The 26,500-nt window shown below is 38.9% G+C and overlaps 1 protein-coding gene and 1 pseudogene across 1 annotated transcript in view; both read right to left on the bottom strand.

The window, feature by feature from the left end:
• Positions 1 to 26,500, bottom strand: part of LOC105980410 (aldo-keto reductase family 1 member C4-like) — a 293,440-nt gene that overhangs the window by 176,103 nt on the left and 90,837 nt on the right. The window lies entirely within an intron of this gene.
• LOC105980420 overlaps positions 12,275 to 26,500 on the bottom strand; it is a 22,017-nt pseudogene continuing 7,791 nt past the window's right edge.

Genomic DNA, 26,500 nt, shown 5'->3' with positions numbered 1-26,500 from the left:
ATAAGTGTAACTAAAATGTAATTAACAAGGGCCAAACCACCTGTCCAAACCAAGAAACCTTCAGAAAAACAATTCTCTCAATATTAACAGACAGGATTTAATGAATAGCCAAGTAAAGGAAGCCAATATCCTCCTCTGGACATGAGAAGCTTAAAACAATATGCTACATGGGAAAGAGAATTAAAACCAGATCACTTATATGAAAGGGAATTTTGAAAGCAATCGTTAAATACAATCTCACATGCAAACCACCTTACAAACATCAATGTCTTCATTTACCTCAGAGAGATTTATGTTAAAGCCCTGGATGGACCTGGCAGTGTAAACATGGATAGACATATTACTTAACGACTACAAAAATGATTACTTCTAATCCAACTTTTAGTGTAAATTGGTCCAATTAATGCATGTGTGTGTGTGTGTGTGTGTGTGTGTGTGGTTCTGATCCAATGAATATCTGTACCATAATGTAATTGAATACTTACATAAAAGCATAGGAGAAGACAGGAGAGGGAAAGCCAAATGTGTATAGGAAATCTCACCATGAACCAAACTTATATCTTGAGCTGTATATGGGAAACATAATCTACTAATTAAAGATCTTTTAGATACCTCAGGATCAAAGATACAGAACCAAGGCCTTGGTGGTCATGGTGTCATTTCATTCCCCTTCACAGTTCTCACTGTGCAGGAAGAAAAGAGTCTTTCAGGATTTCTTATTGTTGTCCAGGCTCTGGGAGTTTTCTTGTGGATAGTTTTGGAAGGTTTCCCAACCTAAGTCAACATTTCTAGTTTTCACAACAAAAAAAGATTAATGAGTATAGTGCAGTATAGGTGTCTCCTGTTGTGGCGAGGCATGTTTTATTTTAATCATAGGATCTCTCTGCCTTTCAGGTATAATCCTTGACTTCATAGATATCTGTCAAAAGAAGAAAACAAACTTCATTGAATCCAAGCAAGGCCGTTCTTATAGTAGAGCAATTTCTAGATTACTATCTCTTCTGAACGAAGAAGCCCAATTTTATTGCACGAAGGAATAGGAAGGTATTAAGGTTAAGGGTGATTTGTTAATATGGAAAATAAAGGTTACAGTAGAAAAAAAGCTAATTTAGTATATTTTTATTGGATATGTTGGATCTCTTTGCCACATGGGAGGTAAATATTTGAAAAATCTTTTGCGCAATGCTAGACTCCTGGCACTAGAAGCAATCATGAAAGCAATTTCACCGAAGTCATTTCTCCACCCACAGCTCCCAGATAAATCTAGGACTGGAAACTAAAGCAGCATAAGAATCAGTGGAAAGACATGACCCATCTTTATCCCATGTTTGCATTTAGAGTTGTAAAGAATATGCCTGGGTTCAAGGCCTCTATTTTCTTGAATCTATCATATGTGATAAAGTAGAATACATTTCCATGTTTTTATGCAGTGTTCTAGTTGAGTTGTGATAATTTTCATGCCCTTGAATTTTCTTTTTGATAAATGGCTCTTTTTCACTGAGGAAGTTAGTAGTTCAGTGAAAGCACCAACCCAGAACCATACACACACACACAATCATCTAGAACGAAGAAAGAGTTTTATTGCCAGCAAAGGAGCTGACAAGGTTAATTTTCTGCCAGGGGAGAAAGAATGTCCTTCTAAAGAGGTGGTTTTATAATATCAAGGGGCAAAGGGCAGGAACTTGCCTGGACAGAGGTGAAAGATTAAAAATTAGAGTTACTTTTTACAATTGTTAACTGCTGATTTTGCTTTTGTAAACTTGCTTGTGCTAACATCAACCCCCTCCCTGGAAATAAGGAATTGGGTAAAGTCACAGAGCCCAGATGCCGGCCCCAGGACAAGGTCAGTGGTCTTACATAAAGAACAGACAGTATGTGTTTTTCAGTTCCTGTTTAGAAATTGCCCAGACAGGATCTTGATAATGACCACCTGGCAGGACCAGCAAACTAGGCCAAATGTCAACCAATCACAAGCCTGTAACTATGTGAATTCCCCTAACCCTTATTGTCCAAAGTAACCACCCTCCCTTGAGTCCCCCCACACCCCCCGCCCCCCCCCCACGCCAGTCATTTTACAAAGAGTGTTACAAAATTTCCCGCATAAAAAATGATTGCTGGGGTATATGGTGACCTTTAAACAGGCCAATCCTGGTACGCCTTTTGTTAATCATGTGGTCTTTGCTTTTAAAAATGCCTGTAACCGCTGCTCAAGGCTCTCTCCCTTCCCGAGGCAGAGAGTCCGTTTGCGCAAACATCAAATAAATTCCTCTTGCTTGTTGCATCTCCGGTCTGGGGTCTGAGTTTCTGGGGCGCCCTCCCATCAATGGAAGTATCCTAGGGGGGCTAGGGTCTTTCAGTGGGGGCTCGTCCGGGATACCGGCGCTCCCAGACCCCAAATTCCAGGACAGGCAGGAGGTAAGATAGAGCTCTTGTGTTTCGCATCTTCCGTGTTTGTCACTTTCGTTTTGCATTCTGGGATCCAAAAGTGCCTCTATAGGACCTGTATTCTGAATTTGGGCCAGTGGGGGAGGCAGACGTGCCCTGAAACCCCTGGTCCCCACCCTGGAGTCCCACTCTCGGGAAGTCTGGAGGAAGGACCAGACCCAAGTCTCTCTCTGTACTGGAGAGTTAAGGCACAGACGGCCATTCCCATCTGTAGTTTCCTTCCTCATCTGTAGTTGCTCAGCTGCCGCGCAACGTTTGTCTGGTTCTGTCTGTCTCTGTTTAGTGTTACTTGTTTTTAGTGTGTGTTTTGTATTCTCTATAGAGATGGGAAACAAGTGAGTCCACTCCCAGGACACCCTTAGACCTTGTCCTAGTTTGTTTAAAAACAAAAACAAAAACTGCTGGTTCTGCTTTTGTAACTTGCATGTTTATCAATTATGAAACTGCCACTGACCACCTGCAAGTGGCCCCAGTTAGATCTCAGCCTTGGGCCTTGGCTGGGGGGGGGGGGGGTCTGAGCGTGGGGGAGAACCTGTCAGTCTGAGGGGACAGCCGCTAGGAATTTTTTTCCCTTGCCCCAAGATGACTGGGAATTCTCCTCTGCCTTGGAAGGCCCCTGAGTCAACGTTTGCAGGAATCTAAAAGAAAAATCCTCTGGGGCTGGGATGTAGCTCAGTGGCAAAGCAATTGCCTAGCAAGCGCAACATCCTGGGTTCGATCCCCAGTACCAAAAAAGAAAAGACAAAAAAATACAGTTAAAAAAAAAAACCAAACAAAAAAAAAGAAAAATCCTCCGGAGGTGAGTAGGGGGTTGAGTCCCCTGCTAAGTTAATGGTGGTGAGGTGATTTTGTCTTTGTGGCCACTTGTCTGTCTTGTGTACTTCGGTATTTTCTGTTCTGCTTCCAGAGGTAGGGAAGTTTTAGGTGAACATGACAGGCTCATTCAGCAGACTCTGGATTCAGCTTGCTGAGTGGGAGCAGCACTGGGTTTCGGTAGGGATAAACTGGGTCCCATTAGTCCCCAATTCAGCCTTTGGTCCTTGTCTAGTTCTGTTTTAGAATTGGTACCAGTTTTAAATGTGGATCCTTGGTTTTTGTGTTTATCTGTGTTTTTGTTATTTATTTATTTAAGCATCTCTAGGGAAATAGGAGTTCCAGCTGGGCTGGGTCACAGACCTGCTATGCCCACCCTCCCTGGGCTAGTTTGGTTCCCTTCAAGCCTCAGGCTGCATTTTCTCTTTGTGGAGGCTGCAGGGAGGGAGGGTGTAGAAGGCTGTGTGCCTGGTTTGGAATTTTTCAGCTAGTCCTGACAGCGTAACAATTTGTAAAGTGCTCTTGTCTAAAATTGGATTAAAAAAAATCTGGCCAGTTTAGTTTTAGGTGTCCCCCTCCCCCACCCTCCTCCAAAGGAAGGGATTCAAAAGACTAATTGGTAAATTGTCTTGCTAAACAAGCAAGCTCTGGGAAAATGAAGCCCAACAAAGGTACCTAGTTTAAAAGAAACACTGTCTTAAATTTTTGTTTAAAAACTTTAAAAGGTATACGTACAACTGATTTTTATTTTTGTGCGCTTTAAGATCTGTGTGAGTGTTTTGTGTGTCTGTGAATGTGTTCAAAGTTGAAAATTGTCAGCATGCTGTAACAATTGGGTGAGTTTAAATTTAAGATTCAAAAGGTTATGAGGTTTGGACATTACCAAAAAAATTTTTTTTAAATCTTCATAGTGTTTTAAATGACTTTTTAAAGATTCTTTAACTTGAAAAATAAAAAAATCTGGTATTAAAAAAAACTAATATTTTAAAATGCATAATACTGTTTATACTGTAATCAAGTTATCTGGCTTAACAAAAATTCATTGGCTGTTTGGGATTTAGTTCCCTTGGCTAAAATTTGGGGATAAATATTAAAAATTTAAATGTAAAGGTTAATTTAACACTGTCAAAGACCATACCTGTTCTGTCTGCCTAAAACTGTGTATTTCATTCAAGAACCAACAGAAGACCTGTCTTTAGAGGTAAGGGGTAAACAGGCAGAAGTTCAGATCAACTGGTCATGCATGGTGGGACAAGCCCTGGGAGGAGTCCACACATGGTAAAAGAGGGTAAGCTGGCACAAAAGCAGTTCATCTAACCCTAAAGAGTCAGATTAGGTGTGTGCCCATTCCATAGAAGGGGCTGAGAGGCCTATCTTTGTAATCTCTTTTTCCTGCAGATAGACACTGAAAACATGATGGTTAAAATGAGTGATGTGATGATCTGATTAGTATTGCTAAAACTTCCCCTTGGATGTGTTAACGTTAAAATTAGGAAGGCCTTAAAAAGAGGGTAAAAAGTTATTTGTATAATGTGGCTTACTTTCAATTATGTTCTACAATTAGGATGTTTTTAAAAGTTATAAAGGTGTTAAGTCTAACTTCGTGGTATAGTGTTGGTGACTGTAATTCTTGCATTAAGGAAAAATTGTCATTTGAGTTTAAAAGTTTTAATGTGTAAAACAAGCAGCCAAGAGACAATGAGTGACACTTGGCCTCAAGATTTTAAGAGGTTTTTTTAAAACACAAATAAAAACTAAAGTATAAAATCTTAAAGGTAATTAATAAGAGGCTTTAAAAAATTAGGATTACCAAAATAATTGCTATTCTAGTTTGCTCTTATAGGTTTTTTTTTAAGTTTCCAGCAAAGTCCATAGCAAAGCACAGAGGATTCTTAAAAGTTTGTCAGATGTAACTTTGACTCTTAGTAAGTTTCAGGTAAGAGCATGCTTAAAAGCTACTTGTATGTTGACCACCTTGTTGCTTTTAATTGGAGTAAAATGGCCTTTTGTAAGACTCATTGATCTGCAAACTGGCTCAAAGCCAGCCCGGGCACAAAAAGGTTCCTGTGAGACTGTCACCTCTACTCAGCCAGCAGAGTACTGAAAGAGCAAGCAGAGTTGCTTTGGGACTCAAAGTGGCAGAGTGCTAGCCTTGAGCTGGTGAGCTGAGGGACAGCACTCAGGCCCCGAGTTCAAGTCCAGCAACCAGCTAAGGGAAATGCCAATGAGGCATTTATCCAGTTAGAGAAGACACTCCTCGGACAAGAGAAATGGAGACGCATCCAGAGGCAGTAAGCCACTGCTTGGATGGCAGAAATGTCAGATCCTAGAGTCATTTGTGTGTGGCCCTTCAAAACTGGTCAGAGCCAGGTCATGGAAAGAGTTTATAAGCATGCCAAAATGTCCATGACTATCTACCTTGTAAGGGACAGGAACTTGCCAGTCCTCTGTGATAGTAGTGAAAAGCTAATGTTATAAAATATGGGGGATAGTTTAAATCTCAACCCCTTTATGTGCCAAAAGCTTTAATTGGCAGTAACTATTGAGCTGACATCAGCTACATGAAATTCATCTGCTCAGGAAAAAGTTTGTAAACCTGAGAGTCCATTGATCTCTTTCTAAAGGCCTGCAAAGGTAACTTAGGCATTGTTAGGGTCACTAGAGATCACATTCCTAAGCCATCTAAAAAGATGCTTTTGCAAACCAGAGTGCTAAACAAACTACACTGCTGTAGCTGGAGAAAAGGTCTGTGCAGTTGTCAAAATATTGTTCTTAATAACATCTAATCCTGATAGCCTCTTTGTAAAATAGGCTAAGGTTATAGGTTCCTGGCTAGGTAGGATCAACGCCCCAAAGTCAGCTTAAAGAAGTTACAGAAGATGGACCTTCACCCATCAACCCCCTTTTAAGATCAAGAGTCTAGAGTCGGTTTTAGAAAAATGAGGCAAACTAAATAAAATAATAATTTTTAAAAACCATAAAAATAGTGTTAACAGGTGTGCAAGTGTTGAGACTGGTTACAAGACTAAGCCTTCTGTGTATGTTTACAAAAATATCTGGTTAGTAAAAAAGTTGTGATTTTGGTAAATTGTCCTGGGCTATTGTTTAAAGGTCTTTAAAACCAGCGGGATCAAAGCCTGAGAAGCCTATGTATTACTTGCATCCTTAACCAGTCTGTGTAGAAATTTACAGCCCAGCATGAGGTGTGACAGTCCTTTGGAGCCACTGAGAGATCCTGCTGCTGCTGCTGCTGCTGCTGCTGCTGTACACCCTAATGGGTAAAGTTCAATGACGGCCTGACAGTCACCTGGAGGACCTCCTGCCTGATTCCATCACCTAAGTTTGCTTCCTGGTTGACAGCTGCTAAATCTAAGATCTTGTGGGACATTCCTTTGGGTGATATCCAGAAATTCTCTCTATTCCCACAGTGGATACTGGGGACAAGGATATCACTGGCTTGCTTACCTTAGGCACTTCCATGCATAGTGACTGCAAATCCACTCTAGTCACAGCCTAGTTTGGCTCTGGTATGGTAATAACCTGAGTGTGTTATCAATGGAAGTAGTACTGTTAGCCTTAACTTCTGCATCACAATGGTGCCTTAAGGCTGTTCTAAGATAAAGGTTCCACAAGCCAAAGGAGGGAATGGTGCCCTGCAACTCATTCAAAATCAAGTGTGGAGACCTCTGGCAGCAGCCTACACAGCCGGGAACTCCACCGTCCCACACCCCTTCCAGATTGGTGATGAGGTGTATGTGAAGAGACATCAGTCCAGGACCCTCGAGCCTCGCTGAAAAGGCCCATATACCGTACTACTGACCACCCCCACAGCATTAAAGGTGGACGGGATTGTGGCCTGGATTCATGCCTCCCATGTTAGACGTGCACCACCCAAGGTCAACAAGAATCCCACGTCGCCCAGATGGAAGCTGCAGTGTACTCAAAATCCTCTCAAGATAAGACTCTTAAAAACTGCTTAATGTTTTTTTCTATTGTGGCTTTGACCGTAACAGAAGGACGCAGTGTCCATCCCCTGGCAGGCATAAACCTACACTTTTCCCAAAACCAGATGTGACAAGTAATGACTGGGCAGGGGGCCTTAATATGGTCTACCTCTACCATAACCCCCCTGTGGACTTGGTGGCCAGATTTGAATCCAGACCTTTGCAAGCTAGCACTGGGAGAGCATGCCTACTGGGACCTAGGGCAGTATTTTGACCCAGTCAAACCCCCCTCGGGCCCTACCCCTAAAAACAAAATGGGGGTCTGCGGGGGAACAGAAGTTAGGAGTGACCTAAGATCCCACTCAATATACGTTTGTCCCGGACATCATGGGGACCGCTCCACCAACCGCTGCGGGGGAAGGAGTGACTACTTTGGAAGGCTTGGGGCTGTGAGACCACAGTGACACCTATTAGAAGCATTCCTCCTCTTGGGATTATATAACTGTAAAGACAAATACACACACCCTCCTCTGCGGGATCCATCCATCCACAAATCCAAGGGGCCTGACAAGGTAAATCCCGTGCTCCTTAACGAGTGCCAAGCTTGGTGTAAACCCCTCAAAGTACAATTTACCTCTAAGAAAAAAAAGACCGAATGTGGGATGGGTCACTGGTGTTTCTTGGGGCATCAGGTTGTACAAGGACTTACATGATGATGGGCTTCTCATGACCATCCGGCTACTAGTAGAGACCCCCGCACCCCAAGTTTTAGGGCCAAATCCGGTGCTGGAAAAATGAGGTTCCCTCAAAATGAGACCACAGGAAGATCCCCCGTGTGCCCCCGTGCTATCGCCAAACCCCAGGCTATAGGTTTTAAGTCTTCCCCATCACTCTGAGCCAGCCCATTGCCTTCCTCCACAGGGCAGCGTTTATTTAATCTGGTAAATGGTACATATTTGGCTCTAAATCAGACTCTGCCTTCAGGCACTGAGTCTTGCTGGTTATGCCTAGTTTCAAGCCCCCCTTACTGTGAAATCATTGCAGTCCCAGGGCCTTACACCAGCACTTCGGACCCCAGTAGATGCTACAGCTCTCCACCTACACTAACCTTGACTCAAATATTTGGCCAAGGAACTTGTATAGGACATCCACCCCCTGCCATATAACAACTTTTGCAACTCCACCAGTCCCAGTCCTTGCCCAGGTCCCTATTTGTTGCCGCACCCCGGAGCTTGGTGGGCCTGCAACAAAGGACTTTCCCCCTGCCTAGCCACCCACGTTTTAAATTTTACCAGTGATTTCTGCATTATGGTCCAGGTGCTCCCCAAAATCTTTTACCACCCAGCTGGAACCATGGAGGCCCGATACGAACAATACCCCACCAGATACCGTCGGGAACCGGTGTCCCTCACTCTAGCAGTTATGTTGGGGATAGAAATCGCAGCTGGGGTGGGTACCGGAATGGCTGCTTTAGTACAGGGAGACCAACAATACTCTGCCCTCCAAGCAGTGGTGGATGAGGACTTATAGGCTTTAAAAAAGTCAGTAACAAAGCTTGAACAGTCCCTGACTTTCCTTTCTGAAGTAGTGTTGCAGAACCGGCGGGGCCTAGATTTGCTGTTCCTAAAGGAAGGGGGAATGTGTGCGGCCTTGGGAGAAGAATGCTGTTTTTATGCAGATCATACAGGAGTAGATAGAGACTCTATGGCAAAACTTAGAGACAGGCTTAACAAGAGACAAAAAGCCCAACAGGATTGGTTTAAAGGATGGTTTAACAAATCACCCTGGATGACTACCCTAATCTCCACTATAATGGGACCCCTGCTTATCCTTCTTTTACTCCTCACCCTTGGCTCCTGCATATTTAACAAAGTATTACAATTTATCCACAAAAGGCTTTCCTTTGTACAGGCCATGGTATTAGCCCAGCAATATCAGGCACTAAAGATAACCCCCTAAATTTTAAGATTAAAATTAGTCCAAAAAAAGGAGGGAATGAAAGATTAAATATTAGAGTTACTTTTTACAATTGTTAACTGCTGATTTTGCTTTTGTAAACTTGCTTGTGCTAACACCAACCCCCTCCCTGGAAATAAGGAATTGGGTAAAGTCTCAGAGCCCAGATGCCGGCCCCAGGACAAGGTCAGTGGTCTTACATAAAGAACAGACAGTATGTGTTTTTCAGTTCCCATTTAGAAATTCCCCAGATGGGACCTTGATAACGACCACCTGGCAGGACCAGCAAACTAGGCCAAATGTCAACCAATCACAAGCCTGTAACTATGTGAACTCCCCTAACCCTTGTTTTCCAAAGTAACCACCCCCCCTTGAGTCCCCCCCACACACCCCCGCCCCACCACGGCAGACATTTTACAAAGAGTGTTACAAAATTTCCCAAATAAAAAATGATTGCTGTGGTATATGGTGACCTTTAAACAGGCCAATCCCGGGTTGCCTTGTGTTAATCATGTGGTCTATGCTTTTAAAAATGCCTGTAACCGCTGCTCAAGGCTCTCTCCCTTCCCGAGGCAGAGAGTCCTTTTGTGCAAATGTCAAATAAACTTCTCTTGCTTGTTGCATCTCCGTCCTGGAGTCTGAGTTTCTGGGGCGCCCTCCCGTCAACGGAAGTATCCTAGGGGGGCTAGGGTCTTGCAGAGCTAAGATTTGTAGACAAACAGAAGATAAGAGGGTCTGCAGTTACTAGGAATGGCTTGTAACTAACCAAATGGAATGCTGCTTGAAGTGAGAGGGAGAAGGCTGGTTGCTAGCTACCTGCACCAAAAGGGCCCTTTGTTGGGCAATCTGGGAGAAAGAATCTGTTAGGCTATGGGTTCAGGACTTGGCTTTGTTACCAATCTGTAGAATGAAACACATATGTTCCAATAACTTTTAACTTTGAATTTCATTATGAAACCAATATAAACAAGCAAAGGTGTAATCACTGATCTTCATTCCCTGAATTCATCAATGGCCCAGATCAGGTGGAAAAAAATATGGCTAGTTAAGGTTATTTTCTAGATTAATTCTGGTGTTACAAAACACAAAGTAAAGGTCACATGTCAATAGCCCTGAGATCTGAGCTCAAGGTTATATCTGCCATCAATGGAAGTGACTGGACCAAAACCTGTCCTGACTTACACTTGTTGTCCACAAGATTCAATCTTTTGCATAAAACATTTTGTGGCTTTAAAAATCTTTCATGGACTAAATTGATTTAAATATATAGAAACTGAATTTAACCAACCAATTAAATAGAAGGCATGATAATAGCAGATAGAAAAAAAGCTTTGATGAATCACATTGTCTGCTCTCATTACTAAATGAGTAAGGTAGATGATAGCTTAGCTCTATTAAAGTCTGTTCAGTGATTTTTAGTAAATGAATCAGATGCATAACTCAATGAAAGGTTCAGTGATATTTTCAAGTAATATCAGACTCTGATTCATGGAATGTAGACCAAAGATTAAAGGTTCAAGAAGGGAATTGGCATTGAATTAATAATTAATTTGACACAACTGTTTCTAAGTAGAATCAATGGATCTGGATTAGTGACACTCCTTTTGTCATTCTCCCCATTCCTCCTATTTCTTCATTTTCTTAATTTTGTAGGATATGAATTAAATTTTATGACTTCATGCTCGCTCCCTCCTCAACTTCCTCTCTTTCCTTGTCTATTGCTATCCTCTTGACCCTGGCTGCCACATTGCAAGTGTTTCCTGGTATTCATTTTGTTGAAGTATGGGTTAGTCTTTCTAAGAAATTGTCCCATTTGAATTCCACCTGAAAATATCATGTTTTGTCTAATATAGTGGTGTCTAATATACTACCTTCATGTGTTTGCTAAGACATTTACAAGTTAATTCTAGATTCCATATAGAAGAGAAAACATTTGTCCTTTGTTTCACTGGGCTTGACTTATTTCACATAACCATTTTTTCTAGTTCCATCCATTCCCTTGCAAGTGTTGGAATATCCTTATTCCAAATGGATGAATAAAATTACTGTTGCTAGGTAGCTTTGTACAATAGTGGGTAGAAGCACAATGAAAATACCAAGCATTTTGGATTCTACTTTTCTGGACTGGCTATTTACTTTGTTGGTGGACACAGTTGAATGTTTGTTACAATCTTTCTAATATAAATTGGAAGTGTAAAGTATACTTTCTGTACAAGCACAGGAAGTGCTATCATTTTGTTGATGTCACTCAATGTGCTGAATTTCCAAGGAATTTCTAGTTATCATGTCAATTAATGATTGCTAAAATACATTGCTTTCAGACATACTGCAATTAATAGTTCCCATTTCCCCCCTCCCCTTTTTTTGTCTGTCGTGGGACTTGAACTCTGCGCCTGTGTGCTGTCCCTGTGCTCTTCAGCTCAAGGTAAGCGCTCTAACGCTTGAGCCACAGCGCCACTTACCGTTTTCTAGTGGTTTATTGGAGATAACAGTCTCATGGACTTTCCTGCCCTGGCTGGCTTTGAACTGTGATCCTCCAATCTCAGACATCTGAGTAGCTTGGATTACTGGCATGAGACACCAGCACCTGGCTCCCATTTTTCCTTTTATAATTAATGCTAGGCATGTCTATGATTGGCACTGGGTTAAATGTATGAAAGATCCTTTCTATCTTTTGCATCTACTTTGCAAAAAGGCATTTGACAGTACATCCCAAGCACAGATAAGTTCAATTCAATCTATTCGGGCTTCACCTTTCCTCCTTCCTCATTACCTTCCCTGCATGGTTCTCGCTCTAACATCTTTACCTAAGCCTGCCACAGGAATACCTCTCAGATTCCAGTAGCTGTGCTATATCCTGCCTGGTAGGGAGCTATATAATATATCCTTGCAATGTGTACCTTAGCTTCAAGACTTAGAACCATGAACTAAGCTCAGTGGTTTGTTGAGAATAACGACTGATAACTTCCTGCTAACTGATATTTCTCTGGAGCCCGAAAACGACCCATTCCTATCCTGAAATAGGTATCAGAGAAGGGTTTCCTGACATCTTACCACAGACTAAATCAAATCATTTTGCAGTCATAATATTCCAAAAGAAGCAAGTCACACAAGTATTGAGATAATCAAAGATCTATGGAGAAAATCTCGCATTTGTTTGATAACAAATTCAATGCCTTCTCTTCAAAATTTGTGGATTTAGTTTAAGCTGAGTGTGAATTTCTAAGCATCATGACTTGACAAGTGATGGGTCCAATCATCAGCATCTGAAAGTTGTCCATCGATCTCTAGATAACTTCAGGCAAGATCATGAAAAGAGCTTTCCTGTTAATACTCATCAGAGAATGGAAAATTAGGGTGGTCTACAAATCTAAAATGAGAAAGAAAAATATAAGCATCATGGTCTTGATCACCCTATTTCTACAGAATATGTGACATCTATGTATCACTATGGTAAAAGTTAGAATTTTATTCTCTAACTAGATATATTAAATACTACTCATTAAATACTAATATTTACACTAAGGATAATATGGCTTTATAAGTAATTCTGTAAGATACCATAACTAAATTATTCATCTTACATTCTCTGCTTAGAATAGATACACAAAACACACAAGCATTGGCTGATGTGACTCTCTTTTCTTTATATCTATCTAACTTCCTAAACAATAAAAACAAAGAAAGCCTATCCTATTTCAAATTCTAACTGAAAGTAGAAACTGGTTATATTAGGTGTAGTGAAGTACAAGTCCAATATTAACTAATAGAAAACAATTTAGAGTGCACCAATTGTGTTAAAGTCAAGTATGGAGAGAATGTCACTTAGGATAGTTCTCCATTTCCAGATTACCATCTAATTGGTAGGTTTCTAAATATCAATACCACACAAACTAGAAAGTAATACAAATCATTATTCCTTAACACAGTTAATGACAAGAATGTTCTGTCTCTTTGCATTATCTCCCTATGTGGTCCTTCACTTTTTTCTATATTAACAATAATGGAGCAATATATATACTAATTTTTGTGAACATGGATTGTCTAATTCCCCTTCAAATATGATCATATTCATTTCTGTTATAAGTTAAAATCCAGTAGGCACAAGAGATATGCATTCCTTGTTTACATTTGTTTATGATTTTTGTCAAATATTAGTCTATATCCCAGAACATAAAAAACTGGTAATGGTTTTTGAACTCTACATTCTCTTCAGCAATGGAAAATCTTAAGTATGCACTCTTCCTTAGATATCAAATCTTTCTTCTCAAAAACATCTTTATCTTCTGCACTGACATATCTATAGCTCAGAAACACAAAACTAAATGTCCTAGTGGCAATATCAGTGGAAATTCTCTGAGAGAAAAATGTAATGTTTGAATTCTAAACAAATGTACCTTGAAAAAGAAAGGAGAGACTTGAAACTAAAGAAAATTCAGGCAATATTTTTGCCCAAGTTCCGTACCCAAGACCTTGAAGATATCGAAAATTTCTGTTCAAGCCTTCTAGGACTTTCATGTCTTCTAAAGGCAACTGGAATTCAAAAGCCTATCATACAAGTACACAAGTTTTACGATTCTTAAATTGTACATTTGCCAATCTTAGAAATTCAAGTGAAACAGATTTAATAATACAAAGTCAAAACACTCAAGTAGCTAAAGGAAAAATACATTCGAGATAAAATATGTTGATACGGTAGAACATTATAGACATAAGGAATCACAAAAGACAGTGGGCATGAACAAAGTTGATATAGTTTTGATTGCAGTCTAATGTACATAGAAGTTAACAAAGCTACTACTGAAAAGGTTTTTATGTATGCAAGACAACTTAGCTATTGTTAAGGACAATGTTAGGTGTCTCTATGACATCACATACACTTAAAATGTGACAATGTTCTTTTCTACAGGGTTAAATTCACACTTTGCCCTAATGTTAATGAAATATTAGATATCAAGGAGGCTAAAATGCTAAAACTCATGGTTCAATGCTAGTCTAGACAGAAAAATCTGTGAGATACTACCTCTACAGCACCAGCAAAATTACTCTTTGGAAGCAAAACTGTCAAACTCTTGGTAGATAATTTTGTAGAATATTCTTGTATTCCAAAGAAAAGACAGGACAGTCATCAACCACATCAATAATAACATCATGATGACTATAGTTAGAGAAGGAACTTTTGCTTACATAAAATATACCCAAGATCAAAATCATTGATAGAAATTTTGAGAAGCTACTAGAACAAAAATATCTGCATGTGCAAAAGATTCTCGAGAATGTACATTAATGACAAGAAGCAAACTTGCTTCTCCAGAAATACATATCCTCATGTCTCCAACACTCTTTCCTGTATACATTAACAAACTCTTCTCCTAATGAATGCTATTTCCCCACTCATTTAATGTTGCTTGATTTGTAAACTGCATTGTCCATTAGAGCTTGGCAAAAGAATTATGTGCTAATGCTGATCTAAGGCATGAAACAGTTTGGCAATTCTCTTCTTACCTCCTTTGGATAGTATTATATGAGAAAAATCTTTGGTCTAGTTGTCCAGTGAATGACAAACCACGTGGAATATTGCTGAGACCTACTATGCAAAAACCAATCAGCATCCTGATACATTTGTCCAATAAATATTAGAGAATTTATTGTAAATACAGGAGAGGTTCCAACATACAAAGGACTTCATTTGGCTAAGGCCAAACAAATTATCCAACAATGCATTCTCCACCTAAATGAAGGTACTCTGTATTAAACCTGTTTGCCTCAGAGGTGGATCATATTGCATCTTGTATAGGTAGAAAAATTTTTCATCTTAGAAAAGTTGTAGAACACGTGGCTGATTAATTTCTCTGTACTCTTTCCAGTCCTAAGTCTCTCAAACTGTGCTGTCTCTCCCATTATAAACAAAGAAATAGGATGTCCAAGAACACCGTAAATCACGCACATACAGAAAATTCTAGGGAAAACAATTTGACCCCAAGAATGGTGCTAGGAAGTTCCAAGATAACACCCAAATGAAGAATACTAAGACCACAGCACACCACCCCATCACCTGCACATTCTATGCAGGAGACCTAATGCCTAAAGTACCCCCTTATCACCTGTATGTTCTCTTTTATCTCTTTTTCCATGAAACTCTGAGCCAGGGTCACAACCCCACGTTGTAGCTGGTAGCGAAGGGCAATCTGAGCTGGACTGTGATTGTGCTTTTTTGCCACGGCACCAAGAACTGGGTCCTTCAGAAGAAATGGGGCATTGGGGTCTACCCTGGAAGGAAAGACAGAAATGCTGAACTGCAGACGGAGTATTCTATTTGTTTGCAGAGATCCAATATGCTTGAGGATGCCTGCTCTAGACCAAGTCGTCAAATACAATCTCTTGAACCATCGGCATCACTCCTATGAGGGACCATGTCAGAAATGCAATTCTCCCCTGTTCCTAAACCAGTTCAAAATCAATGCCAGAAAACTAAGCACAGTAGAGCTCAAAATATTTGATTCAGAGTAGTGTTTTGGGTAAACATTTTATTGGATTATCATTGTTGAGTTCCCAGAGCACTATGGGCAACTAGGACAATGTCCTTGGACTTGCAGAAATCCAACAGTTTGCTCTGGTTGAGATAAGGATGACATTCCACCGGTAGATGGATATGACAGAAATTATATGCAAATTTTATGCACTGATCAAGAAGAAAAATTAAGAGTAAGCAAACTTGAATAAAAATGTGTTACATTCGATTTGAATTGAAATGATCAAAATAATGTAATGTTGACTTTCTAACAAATAAATTTAACATATCTGTTACCTGGATTGGTCTAAAAAAGTAATCTTAAAGTAGACCACATCATATGCTAAATACCATTTACAGGGCAAAGAGGTATGAAAAACTCTATTCGTGGGGCACAAAAGACTTGTCTGAAATGTGGACCTGGAATTAGAACAGAAATCAACAATTTAGTCAGTCACTCATGAGGGAAAACCTATAGGACAAAAGAACCATTTTGGCAGGTATTCTGCTAGTGACACTGGTCAGAGTTTTGTTTTTTTATTTTTCAGAGTGTTTTTCATGAAATTGAGTGCCAGTGGATAATGCTTATAACCCTATCGCTACTCAGGAGGCTGAGACATGAGAATTGAAGTTCTGAGTCAGCCCAAACAGATCATTCTGCAAGACTCTTATCTCTAGTTAACCAGCAAAAGTCTGGAGGAGGAGCCATGGCTTAGGTGGCAGAGCATCAACCTTCAGCTACAAAACTAAGAAAGAGAGTGAGTCCCTGAGAGTAAGCCATAATTCTGTCCCATAAATAAATTATATGTACTCAATGGAATAAAAATGCATTAGCTCAATGGAAGAGACCTAAATAAAGAAGGTAAGTTAATTAAAAACTACTTGCCTTTTAATAGAGACTGTTCCTTTAACTCCTTTTTTAGAACACTCTAAACTGAAAGGCAAGTATCAAGATTTTCTCTGACTTATGGAAATTATTATACTTTATTCTGATATGTTGAGTAAATTTCGCTTTTAGTTAAATATCTTCTAAGGTAAGTAAACACAGATGTTAAAACAAACATTTTAGATAGATCCTATGGCCTCTAATTTTTACAGAAATTATGAACGAATATTAAACTACTAGGTAAAATTGTCAAAGGACCTCCTTTATTGACAATGGTCAACATCTAGGCAACCAGTAATTGTCAGTCAGGAAACTATGTCTTTATGAAGGATACATCTAGGTGGGCCTACTTAATAAACAGATCAAATCATAGGAAAATTTGAGTACAGACTGGATTTAAATGATGCAAATGAATTGTCGTTAATTTTCAGAATACAGTCACAGAAATTGAACTATGTAAGGAAGTATTTTCATTCCAAGAAATCTTCTGCTCAAGTCTCTAAAGGAGAATGTCCAGGTCTACAATGTTATTGAAGAGAACCAGCAAAACTACTACGGATGCGGATGACGATCCAACTACATTAGTAAGGACAATGTGACCACATGTTGAATAATCGGCATGAAATTTGGAAAATATGAATATTCCGTGTGCTTAACAAATTTCATTACAAAAGTCTTGAAAAAACTTATAATGAAATTGCCTTCACATTCATGTTGGGAAATCTTAGGATTGTGTCACTGTCCACAAATTTAAATAGTATGACCAACTTTGTGTTCAAAACAGTTTTACTTCACAGCTGTAAGGACTTTAAGCTGTTGAAGACAGTAATATAGAGCCTCAAACCAGGCACAGACTAGATGTGATTTTAAAAAAACAAAGTAGAAAAGAGGAGTTGACTTAGAGGTTTTTAAGCATTGAGTCAGGTCTGTGTTTTACTCTAAGTTTTCATGTATGGATTTCACTAAGATCCCCACCAACAGATATTTGATCTGTGTGATCATTTTGGCAGCCCCCACTTTACTCTCCATGTACTTATATTGCTAGCCAAGAATCCTGAAACCAGACACAACAGCACAAAGTACCAAAGCATCCACTCAACAGGCCCTTCACATGGATCTCCACACTTCCTTCCTTCTCCCACTGCTCCTTTCCAAGTTGGCATTTTTATGGGACTTCCTTGTTTTTTATACACAACACCATTGTCAATCCAATCTCCCCATCATTCATAGGCCAACAATAAGAACTTTGCCTCTGAAGTCTAATGACTGCAGCCCACCTTGATGACATTTACATCCTCCAGATTCTTGCATTCACTGGACACTATGAATCTCTCACTAGGCACAGACACAGTTGGCCATCCCCCATATCCTTGGAGACAATTGTAGTTAAAATCTTGCATTCCACAAAAATAAGTTAAACAGGGGAGAATGTAAAAGTAATAGCTGGCAGAAACACAGCAACAGTCAGTGAATAAGAGACGGAGAAGAGGAAGCAGGAACTCACCTGGTTGCAGACAGGCTTGTACTTGAGCCCTGGTTGTTCAGGATCCTCTCCAGTTGCCTGTGATTAAAGTTGGACACCCCAATGGACTGGGCCAATCCCACATTTTTACACTTCTCCATGGCCTAAAAAGGAAGGAGTTCTGCCGATCCATCAATACCATTGGTTGAATCACATAAATGCAAAATGGAGCTGATGAAGGAAACACTATCAATAAACAACGAACTGACTCCATATGATTGTTGGTAAAAAAAATGGTCAAGACATTTGGAGAATATATTCACATACAAGGAGAGAATTTTGTGTGCTCCTTGGAGAAATAGAGACATCACTGCATAAGGAAGCAATTGTCATCAATTCTGTTCAGACATTCATGTCTTTTACTTTCCACTAATGATTTCTCTCCTATCACTCCTGCAAAAAACCATTATAAATGTCATGAGTTTCTAGATTTCAAGGATACAGATTCCATTCTTGGAGTTGGAGACATGACCTGACTCTCTAGGCATCCTCTCAAGTCTATTCTTCAAGTACTCACCTCCCATGTGTCACAGAGATCCACTGTGTCAAATTTCAATTTTCCATGCTCATCTTTCAGAAAGAATTCTTCTCCATGCTGCAATAAAAGCAGACATTACAGCCACCTCAACAAGCACTGTCATCCTACCCAGAGCCAAGTCCTTTGTACACTTCAGGAATTAAACAGTAAATGAGCATTAATGAAGGACTCCTCCACTTACTTATGCTAACAAAGATGCTTGAATGAGAGTAATAAGGAATGTCTTTAGGAATCTAGCTAGTTGTAATCCCCTATCAATTATAAGTATTATTAAATATTATTTTCACATCCAAAAGAGGTCTCCCTAGGACTTGTGTTACTTCTCTGCTTCACTTTCTCCAGGGAAATACTTCTCTTCTCACTGGGAAAGTCAACAATTACATGGCCATGATCTTCCACAACAATGGATTTCAATCTTGATTCAGGATAATCAGTATTCTTTAGAGATTTGTATACATGTGAGTCCAAGGCAAATAAGTGAAGCAAAAAATGGTTAACCAAAAGTTGTCAGAGAGAATGATTCTAATACTGAAAGATGCAATCAACTTATCAAAGGGTAAGGGTCAGGACACATGAACTATCCAAGTATTATTTGACATTGTGGGCAACGCTGTGACAAAACACAAGCAAGCCTCGAGTAATAAAAATGTAAGTGATGAAGAAACAGAAATAGCTGAGGGCTTGGAAGGTGGCTTAGTGGTAGAGTGCTTGCCTTGCTTGGAAGAGGCCCTGGGTTCCATTCCTCAGTGCCACATAAGCAGAAAAAGCCAGAAGTGGCACTGTGGCTCAAGTGGTAGAGCACTAACTTTGAGATGAAGAGCTGAGGGACAGCACCCAGGCCCAGAATTCAAACCCCATGACTGACAAAAAAGAAAAATGAAATAGCTGAAGACTAAATCTAAATCTATCCATTCATTCACCTGTCCATTTACATAGTTCAATAAACTCATATAAAATATCCTGGGTCATTCTATCAATTTTTTAACTAAAGCTTACATAAATTGATGATCAAAGCTTCTTCTCAATCATTTATGGAAATAATTATTGTGAACATATGCAGTTATATGCTTCAGTTAGATGATGCAACTAGCCTACCTTCAGTGAAGTTGGAAAATGAATAAGGTAGAGATCCACATAATCCAACTGTAGTTTCTTCAGTGATCTTTCCAGACAAGGCCGGACTAGCTCTGGTCGATTGAAAGTGCACCAGAACTGCAAATGTTAAAAAATACAAATTGTGCTGGGTTGATGGTTTACCTCAATTGAGAAATCTGATTCACCGAATTCAGAGAAGTTTTATAGTAGGAAGATACTGATGGCCATGGAGGAAAATTAATGCCTTTATTCTTAGGTTTCATTGACCTGTCATGGCCATGTCATTGTTAAAATAATTTGCTGGACAATAGAAGGAAATTACTTGAGATAGCATTTTGGTCAAATAATAAAATTATCCAAACTATGAATCTGATTCCAAAGAGATTGCAGAATTACTACTTCTCTAAACATCTCATCTCTTCAAATCAGTGGAGACATATCCACATAACTTTATTTCCATCAGTGAAGGGAAAGATATTTGAATATTTTAAAATGTACTGGGCAAAATAAAAAACACTTTAGCAATGTTTTGTTTAACACTCAACAAATACTCATACTGATCTCTCCCAAGAATAAAGGTAAGATTTAATATTCCAAATAGTAAAAATAATGTTTTAGAAAGTTATGCTGGGCATGAAGAAGACTGTGATTTGACCATAAATCTGAGTGGTCCCATAGCACCTGTTAAAACAATGATTCAGGTTGAGACTTTGAATGTTAAAGTGTCTGTCAACCTATCAATTCATAGAGAATAAGGTAGTAATTATTTCACTCTGTTTTTAATACTAAGCCTTACATGTAAAAAGTATGTGAATAAATAGTAGCACCAAGAACAATTCTTCCAACTACTGCTCCAATTATGTAATTCTTCCCCAAATCACATTTCAATAAATTTACATCTACCTATTGTAGGCAGCATACCTTTGAGGTGAGGAATATGTCTTCTCTCTTCACAGTGCCCTCTTCAATCTTGCTTCGAATGGCCTGCCCTACCTCCTCTTCCACTTCGTACACATATGCAGTGTCAATGTGCCAGTAGTCAGAATCTATAGCTATTTTGGTGGCCTCAAGTACCTTACTTCTAAGAATCTAGATCAACAAGGAAAAGAAAAGCAGAAGTGGGAGGTAAATGTTGTGAGGTAGCCAGTAGCCAGAATCTATAGTTATTTTGGTGGCCTCAAGTACCTTACTTCTAAGAATCTAGATCAACAAGGAAAAGAAAAGCAGAAGTTGGAGGTAAATGTTGTGAGGTAGCCCATTGGAAGCAAAGTAGGTAATTAACACGATTAGAAAGCACTTAGTATTTCAGTGTTATCTTCAGATCACTTAATCATGTAACAGGGTAATACCTCTGTGAATTTAAATCCCATCTTTACTGTAATACAAAGGGTTATCCAGACAGCAATTGTGATGGTCACAGAAATAATCACCTTTCCATGAACTTATTTTCATCTGTGTTGGACTTAATGCTGCACTTGGAGGAATCAAGCCAAACCTGTTTTTCTGTGGTAGTCTCTACTTAATAACAGAATTTGGTTTTTTCTCTGAACTTCAAACACAGGGAATGCTAATTAATCAGTGACATTGGAAGATTCCAGAAGCTCTTATTCCAATGAATTCCTAGAATGATTTAGAAAGATTTACAGGACTCAGGATGTAGATAGCACCACCCTGTGCTTTACATAATGATATTACAACATAGAAGTAACAGGAAAAATGAGCATAGAAGAAATACGGAAGGTATATGATCCATGCTTAGTTGAGTTCTCATAGGAAAGACATACAACATAATCTTGAGTACTGAATTTTGACAATGCATGGCACATGTCTACAATGAAAGTAAAAGTCATTTCAAACGATATTTTTTGTGAGTGCTATTTACATACTGCCCCTGTCTCTGTTAGGACACCCCAAAATTCCAATTCTTAACTCCCCCTCTGGTTATACAAGCAATAAAAACGCATACCACCCTTACATGTCACAAAACAGTAAAATACCAAATTTCCCAGGTGCTATCCAGGGCCAGTGTTCTTGGGATACGGTATAAAAGTTTTGTTAACATTTTTATGTATAGTCATTTTCTCTGTAAAATTGAACAAGGTTCTGGGAGAAAAACAATATATGCTCAAAGGTCATAGAGCTATAAATAAGTACTTAACTCCATCGTGTAAGAGATAATTGGTGTAGCCATCAACCCTCAAAACTAAAGTTCTTTGATTTAGAGAGGGTATGGTTGGACTTAGTGCCTCCTCTACCAAATGTGGGTGACAATTTTAAAGTTCGTTCATTAAATGATTTCTTAAAAGGTAAACCAAAACACAGATTTTTTTAACATTTATTTTAAAAATTTCAGAAACTTTTCAAGCTCAAAACTTTTCTTGCTCCTACATTCCTGATCTAATACTTGTTTCTTAGGTGTAACAGCACCGGGAGATTCACCACAGATGAGTATGTGGTGGTGTCCTGCAGTCTTCCCTACCCTTATTCCTTAAAAATTAAGGAAGTCCAGGCATAAGAATCAAAGTTGATTGATCTTAGGAAACAAGTTAACTTTTAGCACTTTGATTTCTCTGGATCTCCACAAGAAAGCAAGGCTTTCTATTGTAGGGAATAAGCAAAAACAAAACAAAACAATTCTAGTGCTCTCGGTATCTTTCCAGGCATCAAAGCTGATGGACAGTTTTAGCCTGCTAACTTTTGTTCTTTTTTCCCCCACCAAGCTATGAAATCAATGACCAATTAGTACAAAGTACAATGCTCAGAATAAACAGGTTATGACATGATCACAGTCTTACAATGTTCTCTCTTGTACATGACAAACACTACCTTGGGAAAACTGAGCACTGGTTGACCACCCCAGAGTCATACTAGAAATATGTGACTTTGCAATCCACATTGGCCTCAGGTCCTTCTAAATCTATTTTTCTTTTCAACCTTCAAACTGATCAGCATTCTTGTTACCTCTTTGGGTACATAGGTACCGAAACCCAGTTGTGGGATCGCATGGCCATCATTTAGTCCAACATGCTGATACTTGCAATTCATTGCTGTTGCTCCTCTGCCTGGACAGAAGCTGTTCTTTTTTACCTCATGGATACAAATATAACAGGAAATCATGAGTCCTCGTGTCTGTACAATATATAATCAAGAGTGAAGAAATAGAATTATAGCTACAGTCTACATTACAAAGAGAACTAAAACAATCTCACTCTCTTTATAATAAACTATTGTAGAGTGACATAGAAACTATTGGTTTTAAGTATGTTTTTTCTCCTTAGAATTTTCCTTGTATTATAGTGAGTTACTATAATAGATTAATGGGATCATTTCTGAAAATTTGTTGAACTGGAAACCATTAGATTCACACTTTTCTTCTTATTTAAAATTTTGTAAAAAAAATAAAGCCCCTTGGAAATTACATCTTGTTTAGAACAATAAAGACATTACTCATACAGCAATAGAGAAAAGCCACTAAAAACATCTTTAGTTTGGACTTTTTAATCAGAATTTCTTTAAAAAGAATGAAGTCAAGCACCAGTTTTTTCCATCCTAGACAGCCTTCACTGTACTATGCCAGGAGAAATTTCTGCATTTGAGTCCAAATCTGCTTTAGACTTCTAGACCTGTGATGCATTTCCATCAGCTTGTCTGGTGACAACTCTGCAACACTACTCCCTTTATTTCCTTCCCAAGACACCCACAGGCTTTAGGTCCAAGACATTCAACTAGAGACTCAGACATATTGTTTCAGGTCTAAGTAGATTGAGAGACAGTGCTAGTGATGAGCTTAAAGGTCCAGACAGAAAATATTCAAATCACAAGAAAGCATTGGCAGGCAGTGTCAATATTCAAATATAATCCAGGTAAAGTCAGGATATATTATAATTTAAGTTTATATTTCATGGGAGGAGATTGGCCAAAACAATACATAACAAAACAGAACATTAATGGATATCATGTGAGGTGGCCTAACAGGATTCCTGGGAGGGTCACCTGCATTATAGTCTTCCTCACTTAAAATCTTCAGCCACAGAGAAGTAAGGATTTTTTTTTCCCAAGATCATCTCTGTAAGCTGTGATTGACTGTGACCAATATACCTAAACTTTCTAAGACTTACTGTTTTATCAATCTGTGGAATTAAGATAATAAATGTACTACATGATAGGCCTCAGGGAAGACTAAGTGGGGTAATCTGGAGAAAGAATGCTGAGTTCTCAATGAAAGACATCATTACTCCTATATTTTTCATCACTTTAAGTGCATTATAAAGTCACTGAAGGCAAAAATTACATGCTTATCATAGATTTATCATTATCATCACATTTCTTATAATTAAAGTCGATTATAAAGACATTGAAGACAAGAAATATGGGTAAGTAGTTCATGCCATAAGTGTTTAGTGAGTTAAATTCTGAGTTTTGATGGAAACAAACTTGAAATGACCATATCTGTACTTTTCATGAAAGTAATTCATCTCTTAGCTTGTGTTCATAGCTCTGCATGCTTGCTTGCATACATACTTTAAAATATTTTTATACCTTTTTTTCTCTTTGTCAGTGATGAGGTTTGAACTTGGCTTGGGCACTGTCCCTCAGCTTTTCAGCTCAAGGCTAGTGCTCTACTACATGAGCCACAGTGTCACTTCTGTTTTTTGAGTTGTTAATATGACACAAGCATCTCACAGGGACTTTTCTTCCCTGGCTGGCTTTGAACCAGATCTCAATCTCAGCCTCCTGAGTAACTAGGGTTACAGGCATAAGTCAAAAGTGCCCAGAAGATATCTGATTTTTATCACAACGTAACATGCGATGATTTGAGGTTTAAGCTGTAAATTTATTACAAAATAAAATGTAACAAAGCAAATTCCCCCCCAAACCTCTGTTTTTAACTGTTTCCTCAGTGCCACAAACCCCACTTGATACCAATTAGTCTTATTCATTATTCTCACACATTAATAAACTCAGTTTTTCCACCTGTAAAATCGAATTTGGACTTTGATATTTCTAAATTCACTGGGTTATTTTTCTCATGTTGGACACTCTCTACTTTCAGCAGAGAGCTTACTGTTTTCGGAATTTTGATTTAGTCCCATCATTAAACATTACTTATAGTGTTCTACCTAACTTGGATATGATGTACCCAAGTCTTCATTTGAACACTTGGCCATGGATAAGAGCCTTTGTTCCACTCACATGACAACTCAAATTCAATCAATTATCCAAACAGTTTTCAATAATAATCTCTTTTGCCTCTTCAGAGACTTGGTGTTTAAGAAAAACTTGAAACTCAATTAAAATCATTGAGTAAGTGACAACATCAGATAACAGTAGATATAAAATATTTCAGCAGAAACCAAAGATTAATACAAGAATATAACAAGCATGAAGAGGCTAATCAAAAATTAACAGAGGAATTGTGAGAGTGAGTTGAGAAATGGGAAAGATTAATAGAGGCATTCATGGAATCCACAAACAGACAGCTGTAGGATTCCAGGAAGGCCACAAATGGAATGCTGAATGACGCCTAACAGAAGGAAAGGAACCCAAAGAAACCATAACCAATCAACTAAGGAATCTGAGAATGAACACTGAAAACCAAATTAAGGAAGTAAAGAAGTCCATACAAAACCTAAAAAAAAGCTCCAACAAAGAATTTGAAACCATCAAGTCTGACCAATTAAAAAGTAAGGAAATAAAAAACAAAATAGAAAGTCTTGATAGGTTAGACCATGCAGAAGATCGAATCTCTGGGATTGAAGACAGCCTAGATATTATACATAAAGATCAGACAACTATTCAAGACAAATCCAAGAAATATGATAGACCTATTCAACATGTAGAAGACACCATCAGACAGCTTAATTTGAGACTAATGGGTGTAGAGGAGCACCTAGAGACAGAAGTTAATGGTCTAGGAATTTTATTTAATAGGATCCTAGCAGAGAACTTCCCAAACACACAAAAAGATAGTCCTGTGCAGATATAAGAATCCTTTAGAGCCCCAAATAGACCAGACCAGGACAGGGCATCCCACCGTCACATTGTAATCTGAACTGGATCAATTCAGACCAAGGAAAGGATCCTTAAAGCTTTCAAGGAGGAAAGATGAATCACCTATAAAGAGAAACCAGGGGCTGGGAATGTGGCTCAGTGGTAGAGTGCTTACCTTGCATCCATGAGGCCCTGGGTTCAATTCCTCAGCACCACATAAGCAAAAAGAAAAAGCCAGAAGTGGCACTGTGGTTGAAGTGGTAGAGTGCTAGCCTTGAGCTGAAAAGCTGAGGGACAGTGCCCAGGCCCAGAATTCAGGCCCCATGACCGGACCCAAAAATAAATAAATAAATAAGAGAAACCAATCAGAATAACTTCAGATTTCTCAGCAGAGACAATTAAAGCAAGAGGGGCCTAGAATGATGTATGCCATGCCCTACAGACAAACAACTATCAACAAAAATACAGTACCCAGCTAAACTGTCCTTCATAATAGGTCAAATAAAAACCTTCTACAGCAAAAAATTATCTCCCCCAAACCAGCCCTACAAAAGACACTTAAAGATGTCCTACACATAGGAAACCAACAAGAGCATAATAAAGGTCAAACAAACAAACAAACGGTCCCAAACAGAACATCCAAGAATCATAGGAAGAACCAGCTTGGCACAGCCCCATGAAGGTGGATAACATGTCAGGAACTACCAAACACCTCTCAGTCTTAACTCTCAATATTAATGGACTTAACTCTCCAATTAATGACATAGACTGTCTAGTTGGATCAAAAAGCAAGATGCTT

The sequence above is a fragment of the Dipodomys ordii genome, unplaced genomic scaffold, assembly GCF_000151885.1.
Source record: "Dipodomys ordii isolate 6190 unplaced genomic scaffold, Dord_2.0 Scaffold9, whole genome shotgun sequence".
In the NCBI taxonomy this organism is placed as follows: Eukaryota; Metazoa; Chordata; class Mammalia; order Rodentia; family Heteromyidae; genus Dipodomys; species Dipodomys ordii.
This window is presented reverse-complemented; position numbering and strand designations above follow the sequence as displayed.